The 17617-nt window shown below is 38.6% G+C and overlaps 1 protein-coding gene across 2 annotated transcripts in view; it reads left to right on the top strand.

The window, feature by feature from the left end:
- Positions 1-17617, top strand: part of aldh3b2.L (aldehyde dehydrogenase 3 family member B2 L homeolog) — a 56593-nt gene that overhangs the window by 16501 nt on the left and 22475 nt on the right. Inside the window, exon 1 of one of the 2 annotated variants that reach the window (XM_018253925.2) lies at positions 17325-17433. The exons of the other annotated variant lie outside the window; for it this stretch is intronic. The gene's annotated coding sequence lies outside the window, so the exon portion shown is untranslated. Of the gene's footprint in view, positions 1-17324; positions 17434-17617 lie in introns of those variants that run through there. 2 annotated transcript variants of the gene reach the window in all.

The following is a 17617-nucleotide window of genomic DNA, read 5'->3' as shown; positions in this document are numbered from 1 at the left end:
ACTCTCGCTGCTATTGGGTTTAAGGCAGTTCCAGCAAAACCTCAAGAGGACCCTGCTCTCGGCCCTCCCGTTACTCCTTAAATGGTTAATGGGCTGCTGCTATAGGGAAACAGGCATGCTCTTGTGAGAAGGCAATCCTTTGATGGCGAATGATGGCATCCGACCTTCCTCCTGATGCTCCCCAGACAGTTCGGCTGTATGTTCCAGAGGAGAAGAAACAGACGTGGGGATTGATGCATATCCAGAGGAAGATAATCGAGGGGATTCTTGGTATGACGCATGATTCCATTTTTTGCGTCCAATCCTTTCCCCAGCAAGGATTTTTTGACGTTACCTTTTGTACCATGAATGAGCTGTATACCTGCTGGAGAGCATGCTGACTTGGAAGGAATCCGTTTTGTGATGTACCGTGCAAGACAAAGAACACCAGTGATGGTGCATATGTTTAATCCTTTCGTGAGGAATGAAGAGATTCATGCCTTTTTACGGAAATACTGTAGTTATGTATCACCTGGTGAAAAACAGAATAATGTTTTTGGGACCTTTAATGGTCAGAAAAGGTTCTGGGTTGAGTTTGAACGGGACCCAAATGGTGTTGGTGGTTTGTGCCATCCTCCCCAGTCCTTTTCCATTGGAGATAATAAAGGCTTTTTGTATTACCCAGGACAACCAACTTTTTTCCGGAGTTGTTTTAACTTTGGCCATAAAAAAGAGGACTGTACAATTGGTCAATGTTGTAGAAACTGCTGGAAACCTGGGCACAAGACTGCTGAGTGCCAGATGGGAAGAAAATGTCACCTATGTGGCTCAGACGTGCATCTCGCGAGACAATGTCCAAAAGTAAAGTCTTATGCGGCAGCAGTTCTGGGTCCTTCTTTGGAGATGGAACATGGAACAGGTGAGACTGAAAGCAAAGATTTAGAGATTGTGGAGCCTGTTTCACCATTAAAAGAGGATTCAAGGGATGTTCCAGAGGTAGTCCCTGAACTATTAAGCGCGGAAGGTGAAAACCAAGAAAATATTTTGGTTGAAAATGCTGAAAATCCTGGTAAGATGGAAGTTGACAAACTCTCCCTTAAGAGAAAGAGTGATCAGGAGAGCAACACTTCTACTCCATGGACTGATGACATTTCCAGCTCAGAAGTAACAGGTGGTGAATCTTCAGCAACCATTGATTCTAATTCATCTGTCCCATCTGCTGCTTTTTTGGATAAAGAGAGAGTTGAGGAGTTGACTCGAACTTTGTTTTTTTCAGAGACAGAGACTGTTATTTCTAAATCAACAAAGAAAAAAGAAGATGCTGTCCAAAAAATGCAAGGTACTAGGGAAGCTCAAACGGCTGAGCCAAAAACAAGTGCCAGAACAAATGCTAGAGGGATGGCAAAAAAAAAAGAACGATACATGATGAAGTTGTTTTGTTTTTTTCCTTTTCTTTAAATATGCAGCTTCGAATAGGTTCTATGAATGTGAGGAGCATTAAGACTTTGCATAGGAGAACTGCAATATTGAAAAATTTGTCATCATTTAATTTTGATATTTTATGTCTACAGGAATGCTTTTTGTCTGAAGAGCCAAAGATAAGCGGGTGGGAGAGTGGGTCATGCATATGGTCTACAAGTGCTGAAAGAAATGCTGGAATTGGTGTTTTATTTAAAAATAATTCTTTTGTTGTGAATAATGTTGTACATATTTTGCAAGGCAGAGCACTCTTAGTACAGTTTCATATTAATAATACTCCATTTAAGTTAATAAATGTATATGCTCCTTCAGGAAGAGAAAGAGAAAGACTTGAATTATTTGAATTGGAAGAGAACAGGTTATTTTGGGGGGGACTTTAATTGTATTCTAAATGCGGGTGATAGAGAGGGTACTAGGGTAGAGGGGAGTGGTTTAGATAGTTCAAGTAAGGAACTTAAAGATTTAATCAACACTTTTGGTTTCCAAGATGCTTTTAAGAATTTAAGCGGCAATCAAAAAAGGTTTACATATTTCAGTGATACAGGAAATGTGTGCTCAAAAATTGACTTTATTTTTCTTTCTAGATCATTTCAAGTCCAGAACTGTAATTCGCGAAGATTCAGTTTCTCGGATCATGTATGTTTGGAGTGCATGGTAAACATAAGTGGTGAGAGTGAATATGGCAAAGGAATATGGAAATTAAATGTAACTTTGTTAGATGATGAAGTAATAAAAAAGGAATATGAGGGTCTGTTTAAGAAATGGCATTCGAGAAAACATGAGTTCATTAACATAGTTGAGTGGTGGGAATGGGTGAAGATGGCAACAAAAAGATTTTTTGTTATAAAGGGGTGTGAAAAAGTTAGGAAGGAAAGAAATGAATTTCATATGTGGCAAATAAGACTTGAATACTTAGAAGAATTGAGAAGGTTGGGGGAGGAAGTGAACGATGAAATAAAAGAAGCAAGGGAAAAAGTGAGAAATGTATTGACGGAAAAAGGGAAGAAAATTGTAGCACAGGCAAAATTGGTAGTTAAGGAAAAGGATGAAAAATGTTCTAAATTTTTCTTTAAAAAGGTGTTTGGAAAGAGAACAAATATGGTGAATGTGCTTGGAAAAAATGGGGAGTTGGTACAAGGGAACCATGACGTTTTGAATGTAATAAGAGAGTTTTATAATGATCTCTCTACAGAGAAAGTGCAAGATAGATCTATAGAAAAAGAATGCTTAGAAGAAATTGAGTGTTGTTTGGATGATTTGGAAAAAGAAATTTTAAGTAAGGATATTTCAAAAAGTGAGTGTGATGAATGCTTGAGGAGTATGAAGAAAGGTAAAGTTCCAGGCAGTGATGGGCTGTCAGTGGAATACTACTGTGCATTTTGGCATTTAATAGGGGAAAGTGTGTATGAAGTATGTAAGAATGTTTTGGAAATGGGTCAAATGTCAAAAAGTATGAAAGAGGGTATAATTGTTTTGTTATATAAGAAGGGAGAGAAAAGCGATCTGAGAAATTGGAGACCTATATCGTTATTAAATGTAGAATATAAGCTGATAGCTAAGATTATTGCAAATAGGTTGAGAGATGTGGTTGAGAAAATGGTGGGAGTGGAGCAAGTATGTGCAGTTCCAGGAAGGCAGATAAGGGAAAGTTTGATGTTGTTACGTGATGCAATCTGGTATAGTAGAGAGAGAGGAGTGTCTGTGGGGGTGGTAGCTGTGGATTTTGAAAAAGCTTTTGATCGTGTAGTGCATGAATTTATGTTTAGGGTGTTAGAGTGTATGGATGATGGGATGGATCAAATGTTTGTATAAAGAGATTGTAAGTAAAGTGCAGGTAAATGGGTTTTTGAGTGAGGAAGTGGATGTGCGTACAGGAGTGAGGCAAGGATGCCCACTATCTCCAGTATTATTTATTTGTGTGATTGAACCTTTGATGTGTATGTTAAGAAAAGATAAATTGGTAAGGGGAGTGGAAATACCTGGTAGTGGCGGAAGAGACTTGAATGTTATAGGCTATATGGATGATGTAACTGTAATATGTAAATCAAATGTGGGTTTGAGGAGGGCAAAGATGTTGATTGAGATGTTTTGTATGGCAAGTAGGGATGTCGCGGACTGTTCGCCCGCGAACTAATTCGCGCGAACATCGTCCGTTCGCGTCCGCCGAATGTTCGCGAACGTCGCGCGACGTTCGCCAATTTGGGTTCGCCTTAGCTGGCGCTTATTTTTGCCCTCTCACCCCAGACCAGCAGATACATGGCAGCCAATCAGGAAGCTCTCCCTCCTGGACCACACCCCCTGGACCACTCCCCATATATAAACTGAAGCCCTGCAGCGTTTTTCATTCTGCCTGTGTGTGCTTGGAAGAGCTAGTGTAGGGAGAGAGCTGTTAGTGATTTGAGGGACAGTTGATAGTAAGTTTGCTGGCTAGTAATCTACTTGATACTGCTCTGTATTGTAGGGACAGAACTCTGCAGGGATTTGAGGGACAGTGAGTTTAGGTTAGTTAGCTTTGCTGGCTAGTAATCTACCTTCTACTGCAGTGCTCTGTATGTAGCTGCTGTGGGCACTGCTTCTGATCTCATCTGCTGACTGCTGTAATAACCCAATAGTCCTTGTAAGGACTGCTTTTATTTTCTTTTTTGTTTTTTTACTTTGCTACTATAAGAGCCCAGTGCTATTAGTCTAGCTGTGTTGGGGAGTGGGACTGGTGTGCTGCTCCTCCTAGTAGTTCACCACTACCAGCACCAACCAGAGTCAAAATTGTTACAAAGTATCTTATTTGCACCTGTTAGCTGTTCTGAGCTCTCTGCCAAAAGCCAATTAAGTTAGAAACTGTTTTTTTTCTGGCTGTTCAGTGCAGAGAAAAGAGGGACTTTCCAGTACAAAAGAGGGACAGGGGGTTGAGTGGTCAAAAGAGGGACAGTTGGGAGGTATGCAAGTGCCACCTAGCTGTGTGAGCTTTTTCACATTCTGTCTAAATAACAATAATAATTCCGTGTCCGTAAACATCACCTGAGTGATGTTTTTACAGCAGCAATAATATATTCCGTATCCACTACTGTATACGTTGCCCTTGCAGGCATTGTTTGCCCAGTCTTTAACCAACTGCCAGCTAGCTGTGTGAGCTTTTTCACATTCCGTGTCCAGAAACATCACCTGAGTGACGTAGTGTGATTTCTGCCCTTTACAGCACAAAACGCAGCGCTGTGTCAACAATGTATTTTTCAGATACATTTTTGCCCTTGATCCCCCTCTGGCATGCCACTGTCCAGGTCGTTGCACCCTTTAAACAACTTTAAAATCATTTTTCTGGCCAGAAATGTCTTTTCTAGCTTTTAAAATTCGCCTTCCCATTGAAGTCTATGGGGTTCGCAACGTTCGCGAACCGTTCGCATTTTTGGACGCAAGTTCGCGAATATGTTCGGGAACATTTTTTCCGCCGTTCGCTACATCCCTAATGGCAAGTGGTTTTAAATTAAATGTAGAAAAGAGTGTATGTAAGGTGTTTGGTGTGTGGGAGGAAATAGAGTGTTGTGGGTGGCCCGTGGAAAAAAAAGGGATTGAAGTGTTAGGTGTGATTTTTGGAGAGGATTTGTATGGGAAGGATAGTTGGGAACGAGTGCATAATAGAATAAAGAAAAAAATTGACTTCTGGGCTTTAAGGTCTTTAACTATAGAAGGAAGGATACTTGAAATTAAAGCAGTATTGTTACCAATTTTGCTATATATAAGTTGTGTGTTTCCGGCTCCGGATGAATGTTTGAAAAAGATTATAAGACTAATTTTTGTGTTTTTGTGGAATTCTAGGATGGAAAAACTGAAGAGAGTAAAAATAACAAAGAATAAGAAGAATGGGGGTAAAGGTTTGATGATGATTGAAAGATTTTTGGCAGTAAAGTATGTGAGTATATGTGTAAATGTAAGTAGAAAAGAGGGTCTGGAAGGTTGTATGGTGAGATATGCGGCTGGGAATGTTTTGCGAAAGTATGGCCTGGGGGTGATAGATTTGAGAAAGCCAGTGTGTTTTAAGGTACCCTGGTTTTATGTTAGGATGGAAAGGTGTATAAGGAGGAATCATTTGGAAGGTGTTGGTGTGGAGGAGTGGCGTGATAGTAAAAGTGTGATGAAAATTATTGAAGAAAAAGAAGAAATGGAAGTGATTGGAGGTTTGACTGTTGAAGAAAGTGAAACGGTGTGGAGTTTGGTTAATGAAAAATCTCTAATAAATAGACAGAAGGACTTGGCTTGGATGGCTGTGCATGGATGTTTGCCAACGCGTGAATTTCAGAAAAAAAGAAGTCTAATCAATAGTGAAATATGTGAGAGAGAGGGGTGTGGGAGGAATGAAAATATTCCTCATGTGTTTTGGGAATGTCTGTATGCAAAAGAAGTATGGTGGAAAATGGGAAAGATGATTAAAGGCCTAACGGGTGTACAACTTTTAACATTTCACATGATGTTATATGGTTTATGTGACATTGATAAAAAACAAAGTCAAATATTATGGTTAATAGTTAACTGCATAAAGGAGGTTTTGTGGGATGTCAGAAACATTTTGGTCTTTAATAAAACTGTGATTACAGTGGATGAATGTGTAAATATGATCCGAGGAAAACCTTTTTCTTTACGTTTTAAGTGATCAAAATAGATTGGGAACAGTAGATTCAGAAGGTATATGGAAATACAAAAAGTGGAAGTTCTGGATTTGAAATGATGAATTAATTTTGTCCTTTTTCTCTGTAGAAAACTTCAAGTTAAAATGATACATTGTTGATTGTACTAAAAGAAATGCAACATGATTTTGTAACATTGATGAAGTTTTTGAAGTTTTGTTTTTTATGATGTTTTACAATAAAAAATGAAAAATTGGTCAGCTTTGACTGATATGGAAATGAAGGAGACTCGGTGGGTTGTACTCTCCCTATGGTATTACGGCATAGCGGCAATGTCAAATTGTCATAGAGCCTAGGCAAAGGGCTATGTTGTTGACAGGCAGTCTTTAACATGGATTGGAAAGTCCTCTTATGATTGGTCAACTTTGACCGATATGGAAATGAAGAAGACTTTGCCGTTTTTTCTCTCTCCCTATGGTATTACAGCATAGCGGCAATGTCAAATTGTCATAGAGTCTAGGCAAAGGGCTATGTTGTTGATAGGCAGTCTTTGACTTGGATTGGAAAGTCCTCTTTTGATAGGTCATATTTGACTGATATGGAAATGAAGAAGACTTGAACGTTTTTTCTCTCCCTATGGTATTACGGCATAGCGGCAATGTCAAATTGTCATAGAGTCTAGGCAAAGGGCTATGTTGTTGATAGGCAGTCTTTGACTTGGATTGGAAAGTCCTCTTTTGATAGGTCATATTTGACTGATATGGAAATGAAGAAGACTTGAACGTTTTTTCTCTCCCTATGGTTTATGGGATAGGGAAGTCGAGGCTTACTAGGCACAGCTCTACACATGGGCATGTGATGAAATGTCAGATCTTATCAGGAAAGGGCTTGGGCCATGTCAAATTCCCATAGAGGCTACCCAGAGGACTATGTGATTGACAGCTCTTTTGATAGATGGGTGTGGGTATTCATATTCTTTATTTATGTGACAAAGACAGTTAGCCCTAACTAGGGCTATTGGGTGATGAGCAGGCAAGCAGAAAAGGGAAAACAGTCAACTAAAATCTACAACTTACACTAACAATGAAAGAATAAAAGCTAACTCAATTAACTCCTCTAGCTAAATAAAAACAAATTCTCTCTAAATTCACCTTTTTTTCTTTCCTTACTTAAACACTAAACTTATTATGTTAAGTTACATACTTGATAATTATTGTCTATATCAGCTCAATATGGCTCTAGATAAGAAATTAACATATGAAACACTGTCTAACGCAGGACCCTATGTACATCAGAACCAGAGGGTTTGGCTTCTCGCTGGCACAGTCCAACCCAAACCCAAATACCATCTATTAATCATTTAAGACAGGGAATAGGTTAAATTATGTATATGACAAATACAATAGAATCCCCCATTTTCCATCCCCCATTCAGGGGACTAGAAAAAAATGATGTAAAATCCAGGAAAATGTATCATGCATAATATATATGTGGGACCACAAAACAACAATGTAAAATGAGGAAAAACTTAAAATAAGGGGATGTAAAATGGGGGTTCTAGTGTATATCAGAAGGTAAAAATGTATCAGAAAAAACAACTAATCATTTCCAAATAATCCCCTGGAATGTGGGAGGCCTTAACTCTCCAATAAAAAGGAGAAAGGTATTGGATAAGCTACACAGAGAAAAAGCCCAAATAATTATTTTACAAGAAACTCACTGGAAACGAAAAGATACTACTTGTATCCATTTATCTTTTAGTGTCTACACACCTCCTAGAAAACGAAATCAAGAGGAGTAATAAAGATAAAATGGTTGTTATATGAGAGCAGATATAAATATCTCTGGAACTAGATATACAAAAGTAAACATTTATGCACCAAATGATGACAACAAATCTTTTTTTACAGAAGTCTTACAACAAATAAAACTCCTGGGAGGCTGGGAATATCCTATTAGGAGGAGATGTCAATGTGGTTTGGGACAATTTCATGGACAAATCAGGTAAATCAACTACACACAGAGCTAAAAGGCTACATGCCTTATGCAAAACTGTGTAACTATATGACACATTGATACTTTCAACCTACAACTAAAGGCTACACATTCTACTCATGTGTACATAACACACACTCCAAAATAGATTACATATTTATCTCCCAGACATTGTTACCAACGATGATCTCGTTTAAAATAGGTAACATAGAGATCTCTGATCATGCACCAATCTCAGCTAATTTAAATTTGACAATACATCTTACAACTGGAGATTTCTGGTCCTATCTGTATACTAGCAGATACTAACCCTAACCCTAACCATCCTACCAGGCAGCTCATATGAAAACCATCCTACCAGGCAGCTCATAGTGACATCACCATCCTACCAGGCAGCTCATAGTGACATCACCATCCTACCAAGTAGAACCTAAATGAGATCATCCTGGGAGGCAGAGAGCAAATGGTTATGACTTACTATTTTAGCATTACTAAACACATTATAATTGCATTTGTACAGCACATTTATTGCACAAATAAACAAAAAGTATAGTTGGGAAGCAGATTTGTTTTGAGCTAGAAAGATAATTTGCAGCTCTCTGCCCTCAGAGCCTCCATGTTACATTAAGATGTCAGTGTAATTCACAAAAAAACCACAGCCTACACACACCCACAGATTCCCTGCCTGCACTCAGATTACCACCTGTATGTGACTTTCTGTTCTGTGCAGTCTCCTACATAAAACTTCTCACTGAAATTCTGCTTCTCTGCAGGAATCCTCTCACTTTTCAAATAACTTTCCCTCCAGACTTCAGCAGCCATGATACAGAAGGAGCAGATGACATCACACAGCACATCATCAAAGGGAGGAGAAGATGACATCACACTCCATATCTGGCAACTTCATTGAAAGCAATTATAGAGTGTACTGACCAATCGGCTGGGGGAGGTGTGTTTAGCCTAGGAGGAGGGTGTGGCTGAATTGTTATCTGTCTGGTACATAGAGCTGCCTTGAGGGCATACTTCGTTCCCTATTCCTCCCTACTCCTGAAAGGTGACTTAGAGACTGAGTCAGTGTTTTCATTGATTCTGAATTGAGATATAGTCGTTTTCGGGTAATGTTGTGCAGTTGAATGCGACAAGATATTGCAAGTGTTTGAATGTGTGGTGAAAAAGACAGATGAGAGTCTAAAATAACTCCTAGGCAGCCTGTGTGGTGGAATGAAAGGTGGTGTTGTTTACTGTGAGTGATATCTGAGGGACAGGGGAAGATCTTGGAGGAAATATAATGAGTTCTGTTTTAGAAAGGTTCAGTTTCAGGTGTGACATCCAGGAGGAGACAGCAGAGAGACAGTCTGTGACTTGGGAAAGGACAGAATTAGAAAGATCACGAGTAGACAAGTATAGTTGGGTGTCATCAGCATAAAGGTGATACTGAAGTCCAAATGACTGAATACGTTTTCCTAGTGAAGTTGTATAGAGCGAGAACAGCAGGGGGCCAAGAATAAAGCCTTGAGGAACTCCAAAAGAGAGAAGTAACATAGTAGAAGTAGAGTTAGAGAAGGCAACTTTAAAGGAACGGTCAGACAGATAAGATGTAAACCATGAAAGAGCAGTGAATGCCAGATGAGTGTAGAATGTCAAGGAGGAGTGTGTGTTCAACTGTGTCAAAGGCTGCAGAGAGATCTAGAAGGATTAGAATGGAATAATGACCTTTAGACTTTGCCAATAGAAGATCATTGGTTACTTTGGTGAGTGCAGTTTCAGTCGAGTGTGATGGGCGGAAGCCAGATTGCAGGGGGTCGAGGAGGGAGTTGTGAGTGAGATGCTGGATCAGGCGTTTGTAAACAAGCCTTTCTAGTAATTTGGATGCGAATGGAAAAAGAGAAACCGGATGATAGTTAGTGGGAGAGATGGGATCAAAGGAAGGTTTTTGAGGATAGGAGTGATTAGTGCTTGTTTGTATAATGATGGAAAGGTACCAGTAGAGAGTGAAAGGTTTAATAGGTGGGTAAGTGCAGGAGAGAGTGTATCACAGATTGGATAAAGGAGGCGAGAGGGTATGGGGTCAAGGGAGCAGGTTGTGGGTTTTGAGCAGGTTAGAAGTTTACTAACTGCATTAGTGTTGCAGGGATGAAGGAGTGTAAAATGGATGTGAGTGGATTGGTGGTGAGTTTTAGATTATTGTCAGACAGTATGCTCTAATGAGATTGATTTTTTCATTAAAGAAATGAGCAAGATCTTGGGCAGTTACATTAATAGGTGCATGAGGTAGAGGGGGCATATGAGTGAGTTAAATGTGGCAAACAGTCACTGCGGTTTAGAGGACAGAGTGGAGATTAAAGAAGAGAAGTATTGTTCTTTAGCTAATGATAGAGCTTGATTGTACCAGGGGAGCATGAATTTGAAGTGGATGAAGTCAATATCAGTTTGTGACTTTCTCCACCGTTGCTCAGCTGATCTACCACATCTTCTGAGGTACCAAGTTACATTTGGGTCAACTCACCTCATAGGTTTGCAGGATTAGAAGTGCGTGAGGTTTTAGAGACTGGAACAAACAAGGGAAAGTTGTGCTCACCACTAATTATAAAACCATTAGGCGGGGGTGCAATGAGGCTGTGACCACAAAATACATATAGACAAATACAAGATTCCTCTGCGCTCAACCCATTATCAACATATTTAAGACAGAGACACTTTGTGCTACTGCTACTGAAAAATGTCTTACCCTTTAAACAAAACAGGGATTGTTTGTCCATATATTGCAATATATTTAATAATAAACTCATCCCATATCTGGCCAGTCCTACACTCAATTTTCATCTGATTCATTAAGAATTCTATTGCTTCATTATACATTTTACAAAGGGACTAAGTTTTACCTGCAACTTACTAGCTGCTTTCAAAGTAAAACTCCCAAACTTGGCTGCCCTTTTATTGGACACCAGTGGGATCACCTGACTATAGCTGGGAAGGGTGGGAGCTACAACATGGAGCTGGTCACTGCTCCTGTATAACTAGAACAAACAAGGGAAACTTGTGCTCACCACTAGTTTTTACTTTGAAAGCAGCAAGTAAGTTGCAGGTAAAACTTAGTCCCTGTGTAAAATATATAATGAAGCAATAGAATTCTTAATGAATCAGATGAAAATTAAGCGTAGGACTGGCCAGATATGGGATGAGTGTGACGTAGTTGTTCAGCTTAAATATATTGCAATATATGGACAAACAATCCCTGTTTTGTTTAAAGGGTGTCATTTTTCAGTAGCAGTAGCATAAAACGTCTCTGTCTTAAATATATTGATAATGGGTTGAGTGCAGAGGATCTTGTATTTGTCTATATGGTTTTAGAGACTGGAAACATTGTCAAATGCCTGAGAGTAGGAATAAGTGAGGGTACAAATGAGTGAGTTGGACCAGGGTTTGGGGAGATGTCCCCAGCTGCAAGTAACAGTAATAATGAGAGTGAGACAAGGTGTGACCTAGATTTGACAGTGCGAGCAGTGTATTGTTTGATGGGATGAGAGGGGATAAGAGATTTAACAATACAAGACAATGTGCTTAGATTGAGAGAGGGTGATGGGAGCAGTGAAAAGAGATTACAATTACAGGATAGTTTTATGTTTGGAGTGCAGATGATATATTCAGAATTATAGAGGGGAGAGAGAAAAAGAAAGTAATCAAAATTAAACATAGTTAAATGGTATAATCCGGCTTATTTTGTTTATAGAAGAATTGATGAGCTATGTAGGGAATGAGCCCTATCAGAAAAAACTCCCTTCAACAAGTCACCTGGACTTCATATACCCAAAACCAGAAAAATGTAGGAAGACACAATTTAATTGCATTTGGAATTTTGCCAGAGAACCACAATCTGACAGTGTTAGATTATAGCAGACAGAATATGAACTGCAAAAAAACCCTGTTTATTCTTAGGAGAGGGAATACAACATGGCTTAGTCACCAAGGAGTGAACCACTGATGCAGAGCAGTTTAGTCATTTATGTTAAGAATTCTGACTAGGCCAACCTTAGAATGGCCACTTAAGCATTCAAGAACAGCTGCATCAAGCCTTGTCCTTCACTAACATGGATACTTGTGACTTGTCCAGGTTCACAGGGAGTTCTTGGTCCCATGAGGTGGATTGAACCAGGGTTTGTAGCGGGGGTGTCTGCGCTGAAGGCAGATCCCTTATCCACCTCCTGTTACCTGCAAAAGAGAACTGCTTAACTTGTTATATCTATTGGTATAATCCTATACAATCTGCATCACAAAAATTCCTAGTAGTGATGGGCGAATTTGCGCCGTTTCGATTCGCTGAAAAATGCGTGAATTTCGCGCAAAATTTGTGAAACGGCGAAAAATTTGCGAAACGGCGTTTTTGACGAATTTTCGCGAATTCGCGCCTGGCGAATAAATTCGCCCATCACTAATTCCTAGTGCTGGTAGTAGTCAATGCAACTGCATTCACAGAATGCCAGAATACTGAATAGAACTATAAACTGCATAAACTTTATCTGAAAATAGATAAACAGAATAGATATGATGAAGGAACAGCTGCTCCCTTTCCAATATTATACTAAACTGTAGAACATCCTATAAGGTTCCATATTCATCTATTACCTGGTTATAACCAAGTATTGCCATAATGACAAGCTGCCCTAATGTGGCCTATATGCAAAGCACTACAGTTTATGTTAATAACACTATTTTAAGGTATGAATGGCTTGCACCTAATGACCCCTCATGGCCAATATTATACAAAATTTTAAACTGCATTGAACCTAAAGGGATTCCCCAGGCCTCTCCTGAATGTGTACATGGACTAGTCTAACACTAAACTGCTGATTAGTAATGGGGTCCAAATCAAAGTTGTATTTATACATGGACGATGTATCAATTTTTTGTGAAAAGCCGGCCGCAATTCAAAGAGCTCTTTTGTTAACAAAATTTTATAGTCAAGTATCTGGTTTTAAGCTAAATATAAAAAAAATTGAATGTTTGGGGATAGGTAATTAGGAAAATGTTAATTGTGAAGTGACAATACAAGATAAAGGAATAACAATTTTAGGAATTCTTTTTAATGCAAAAAATGATGGTCAACCTAGTTGGGATATGTTATTAAAAAAAATTCCAGTATTGGTCACTTAGAGGGCTGACAATGGAAGGGAAAACCTTAATTCTTAAGTCAGTTTTGTTGCCTATAATGTTGTATATTGCAATGATTTTTCCACCTTCTACTTTAAATATGAAGAGAATAATCAGATTATGTTTCATTTTCCTATGGAATTCTAAGATGGAAAAGTTAAGACGAATAAAGGTTATTAGAGCAAAAGAAAATGGGCAAAAAATGTGTTTCCTGATATTGAAAGATTCCTGTATGTTAAATTCTCTTGTTTTATGTATTGAAATCTTAAAAAAATAGACATTTCAATTCAAATGTTTTATATCTTATTGTGCTGGAGCATTTTTTTTTAGAAAATATAAATTATGTACTTTCCCTTTGACAATTCCAGTTCTAATGAATGTTTCCTCTCAATACATTCTATTGGGAAAAATTTTTAAAAAATATGTTTTAAGTGATATCCCTAAGGACTTTTTATCTGACCAAAAGAAATTAACGAAATGGATCCAATCAAAAGAGGATGTTATTATTGTGGACAATTCTTCTGTTGAACAAAGCAAAAGGATTTGGAGAAATGTGTCAGAAAAGCAAATGGAAAATCATCAAAAAGACTTAGCCTGGTCAATTGTGCATAATTGTTTACCCACTAGGTCTTTTCAGTATATGAGGCGCTCGGTTACAACCAAAGTGTGTCCTAGAGAAAAGTGTAGATATGAAGAAACTGTTCAACATGTTTTTTGGGATTGTGTTTATGCTAAGTTTGTATGGGGAAAATTGTTTGTTTTATTGTATAATGTTTTTGATGTAAAAAACTTTGATATGAATGATGCATTTTTTGGTACCTTAGAATGCAATAATAAGGATAAAAAACTACGTGCATGGTATACTGTAAACTGCATGAAGGAATCACTGTGGAAAGTTCGTAATATACTTCTACTTAAACGTGATAACATAACTCCAGAGCAATGTATTGGATTATGTCTAGCAAAAATGTATTTGTATTTTCTAAGAGATGTAAAACATTTAGGGAAGACTAATCCCAGAATTTATAAATTTTATACAATTAACGGAAAAATTGGAATATTATGAAGCTAGAAATAAAAATACATTACATAAACATATGAAAAAATGGGCTTTATGGAATGCTTTTATTATAAAAGAATTAGAGTTGGATTAATTTAAATTTATAGATAAATAAATAAAAAAAGGACATAGGAAGAGATTATTTTTCATACTTTCTTCTTTCATCTTGTTTTCTTCTTTTTTTTGGTTTTGGCCATATGCTGGCCTACGATATCTTTTATTATTGTTCACATTGTATAAAAATTTGTCATTTGTAACTAACTTTATTAATGTAAGTGCAAAATAAAAAATAAAAAAAAAACATTTATGGAAAACTAAAGGTGAATTTTTATGGAGACCTAAATCTTGGAAAATGTTAGTTTTGTAAAATATTTTTTTGTTTTGTCTTTATGTAAATAACATTTTTAAGAATGATACCTCTTGTGATTGAAGCTTCTGGTTCTTCTTATTCTTTTCGTATAAGTGGGCAATCTAATAGTCAAAGAGTCTAGGCAAAGGGCAAAAAATGTTGTTGACAAGCTGTATGTGACTGACAGATCTTGTGATGAAAGGGGCTGGGTCTTCCTATTCTTTTTCAGGTAAGAGGCTAATCTATAATAGGCAAAGGGCTATGTTGTTGACCTGGATTGGAAAGTCCTCTTGTGATTGGTCAACTTTGACTGATATGTAAATGAAGAAGACTTGGTAGGCTTTTCTCTCCCTATGGTATTTGTGAGAAAGTTGAAAGGCCAAGTAAAGTAAGAGATGGGAAGTTTGAAGGGTATAGATTGACACGTGCCAAAGTGGTGGGCCCCATATGGGCGTAATTAAAGATTGGTGTCTGCATGGGTCTCCGGTCTCTCAAGCAGTCCTGGGGCTCCTAGTTAACTATTCATTACAAGAGTTCAGTCTGCATGTGAGTTGTGGGACAGCAGTTGGGGAAGTTGTTGGGGTCATTTCCCCCTTGGTTCTACATTTGGTTAAAGCTTAAACCAGAAATGAGTTAAAGTGGAAATGTGCCCTGGGGGTCAAACATGACCAGATGAATCTAATTTTCATGTCAAGTACAAGTTACTGTTTTGTTAAAGGGATGGTTCACCTTTAAGTTATCTTTTAGTATTTTATTGTAACCCCAAGTAGGTTAGGCTAGACTTTGTCCAGCTAAGAAACAGGCAGAGCACCAGTTACATTTGACCCACTCTCTACAGGATGGGCCTTTCTTACCTGAAAGGGTGAACGAATGGTGTTGTTCAACTACACCTCACTTGTTCTGTGTGCCTAAATAATAAAGCATTGGACGCCAGAAGGTTCTTGATCAAAACAAACAGCAACCGGCTTTATTTTCTTAAAGTGAAAATCAGGGTTTAACACTGACAATCCTTGAGGTTTATCACATACATTGTCAGGTAACATCACTGCATTTCAGAGGCATCACCTTGTGACATCCCTGTGGAGATAGTGTACCCCATGAATAGATGCACCTCAGGATCTCTGTTTTGTGACCTGGATCCCCACACGTTGGATCAGGGAAATCACTAAACCTAAATCCCTATCAGGCTGTGATCCCTACACTACAGGCCAGTCTGAGGGGAGAGCTTGCTATCCCTCGTAGTTGGAGCACAGGCTGCTCTAGCTCACTAGTTCTATCTGCCTCCCTTTCATAGAAAGGAATTTATGAATGTATTTGCCTTCTTCTGCTGACTCTTTCCAGCTTTCAAATGAGGGTCACTGACCCCATCTAAAATCAAATGCTCAGTTTATCAGCTACTTTTTATTACTCATCTTTCTGTTCAGGGACTTCTACTCATATTCCATTCCCTTATTCAAGTTAATGCATGGTTGCTAGGGTAATTTGAATCCTAGAAACTAGACCACTGAAATTGGAGAGCTATTGAATAAAAAGCTAAATAACTCGAAAACTACAAGTAATACATAATGAAACCCAATTGGAAATTGTCTCAGAATATCACTGTCTCATTCTAAAAGTTAACTCAATGGAAGGACTTTATGGGCTTCCTGTAATTCACAGGTTTAAAGAATTTTCAGATAAGAGATTCAATAAAATCTATCATAGTTTTGTCTCACCCTCTCAATTATCCAATGATGTCTCCAAGGGAACACACATTACCCTGACTCCCTATTTACTGAGGGGTCTATGCTGGCAGAGGTCACCTACACATCACTGAGGCCACTGGTCCTATTGGCTCACTAGTCAGCTCGTCTCACACTGACTCTCTGTTTAGAATGAGATATATACACATAGGGGCAGATTTACAAAATTCGAGTGAAGAATTCGAATGTAAAAAAATTTGAATTTCGAAGTATTTTTTGGGTACTTCGACCATCGAATTGGTTAAATTCGATCGAATTCGATCGAATTCGAACGATTCGAACGATTCGAAGTAAAAATCGTTCGACTATGCGCCCATTCGATAATCGAAGTACTGTCTCTTTAAAAAATACTTCGACCACCTACTTCGATAGATAAAACCTACCGAAGTCAATGTTAGCCTATGGGGAAGGTCCCCATAGGCTTGCCTGTGATTTTTTGATCGAAGGATTTTCCTTCGATCGTTGGATTAAAATCCTTCGAATCGTTCGATTCGAAGGATTTAATCGTTCGATCGAACGGAAAATCCTGCGATCGATCGATCGCAGGATTTGCGCAAAATCATTCGACTTCGATATTCGATGTCGAACGATTTTAGTTCCCAGTCGAATATCGAGGGTTAATTAACCCTCGATATTCGACTATTGATGAATCGGCCCCATACAGTATATGGAAACATTGCTTATAAATCATTTGGTCTTGCCATTTGCACCAATGCTAATCCCACATGAACTTTAACTGGGCTTTGAGTTGAACACAAACCGAGTGCTGCTGTCACAAACATTCTATACACTATTGTAACAAAAGAATACAATAATCACTATATGGCAGCACATATTGCTCCATGCTCACACACTGACATTCTCTCCCACACCCAGTATTACTCACACACACACTGTTGCTTCATTATTAGCAAGAAACAGCTGAACAAGACTATTGTGTAACCCGGCCTGAGACACTTCCTCCTCCTCCTCCTCCTCCTCCTCCTCCTCGTCTCCCTATTCCTTCCCCTCCCGTCTACTGACTGACATTTTCCTCGACTGACACAAACAGAAGCTCAGGGAGAGGTGGGTTCACTGCACACACATTGTGTCCTGCATTGTATTATGCTACACATTGTGCTACACCACACAACACACACTCACTACTCAGCTTTAAGCTCTGCTTCATTTACTATTAAACACACAACAGCAACTTGCACCTCCTACTCACACCCAACTATTCACTGTTTTACACACTGCTCCCATGACT

The sequence above is a fragment of the Xenopus laevis genome, chromosome 3L, assembly GCF_017654675.1.
Source record: "Xenopus laevis strain J_2021 chromosome 3L, Xenopus_laevis_v10.1, whole genome shotgun sequence".
Lineage (NCBI taxonomy): Eukaryota > Metazoa > Chordata > Amphibia > Anura > Pipidae > Xenopus > Xenopus laevis.
This window is presented reverse-complemented; position numbering and strand designations above follow the sequence as displayed.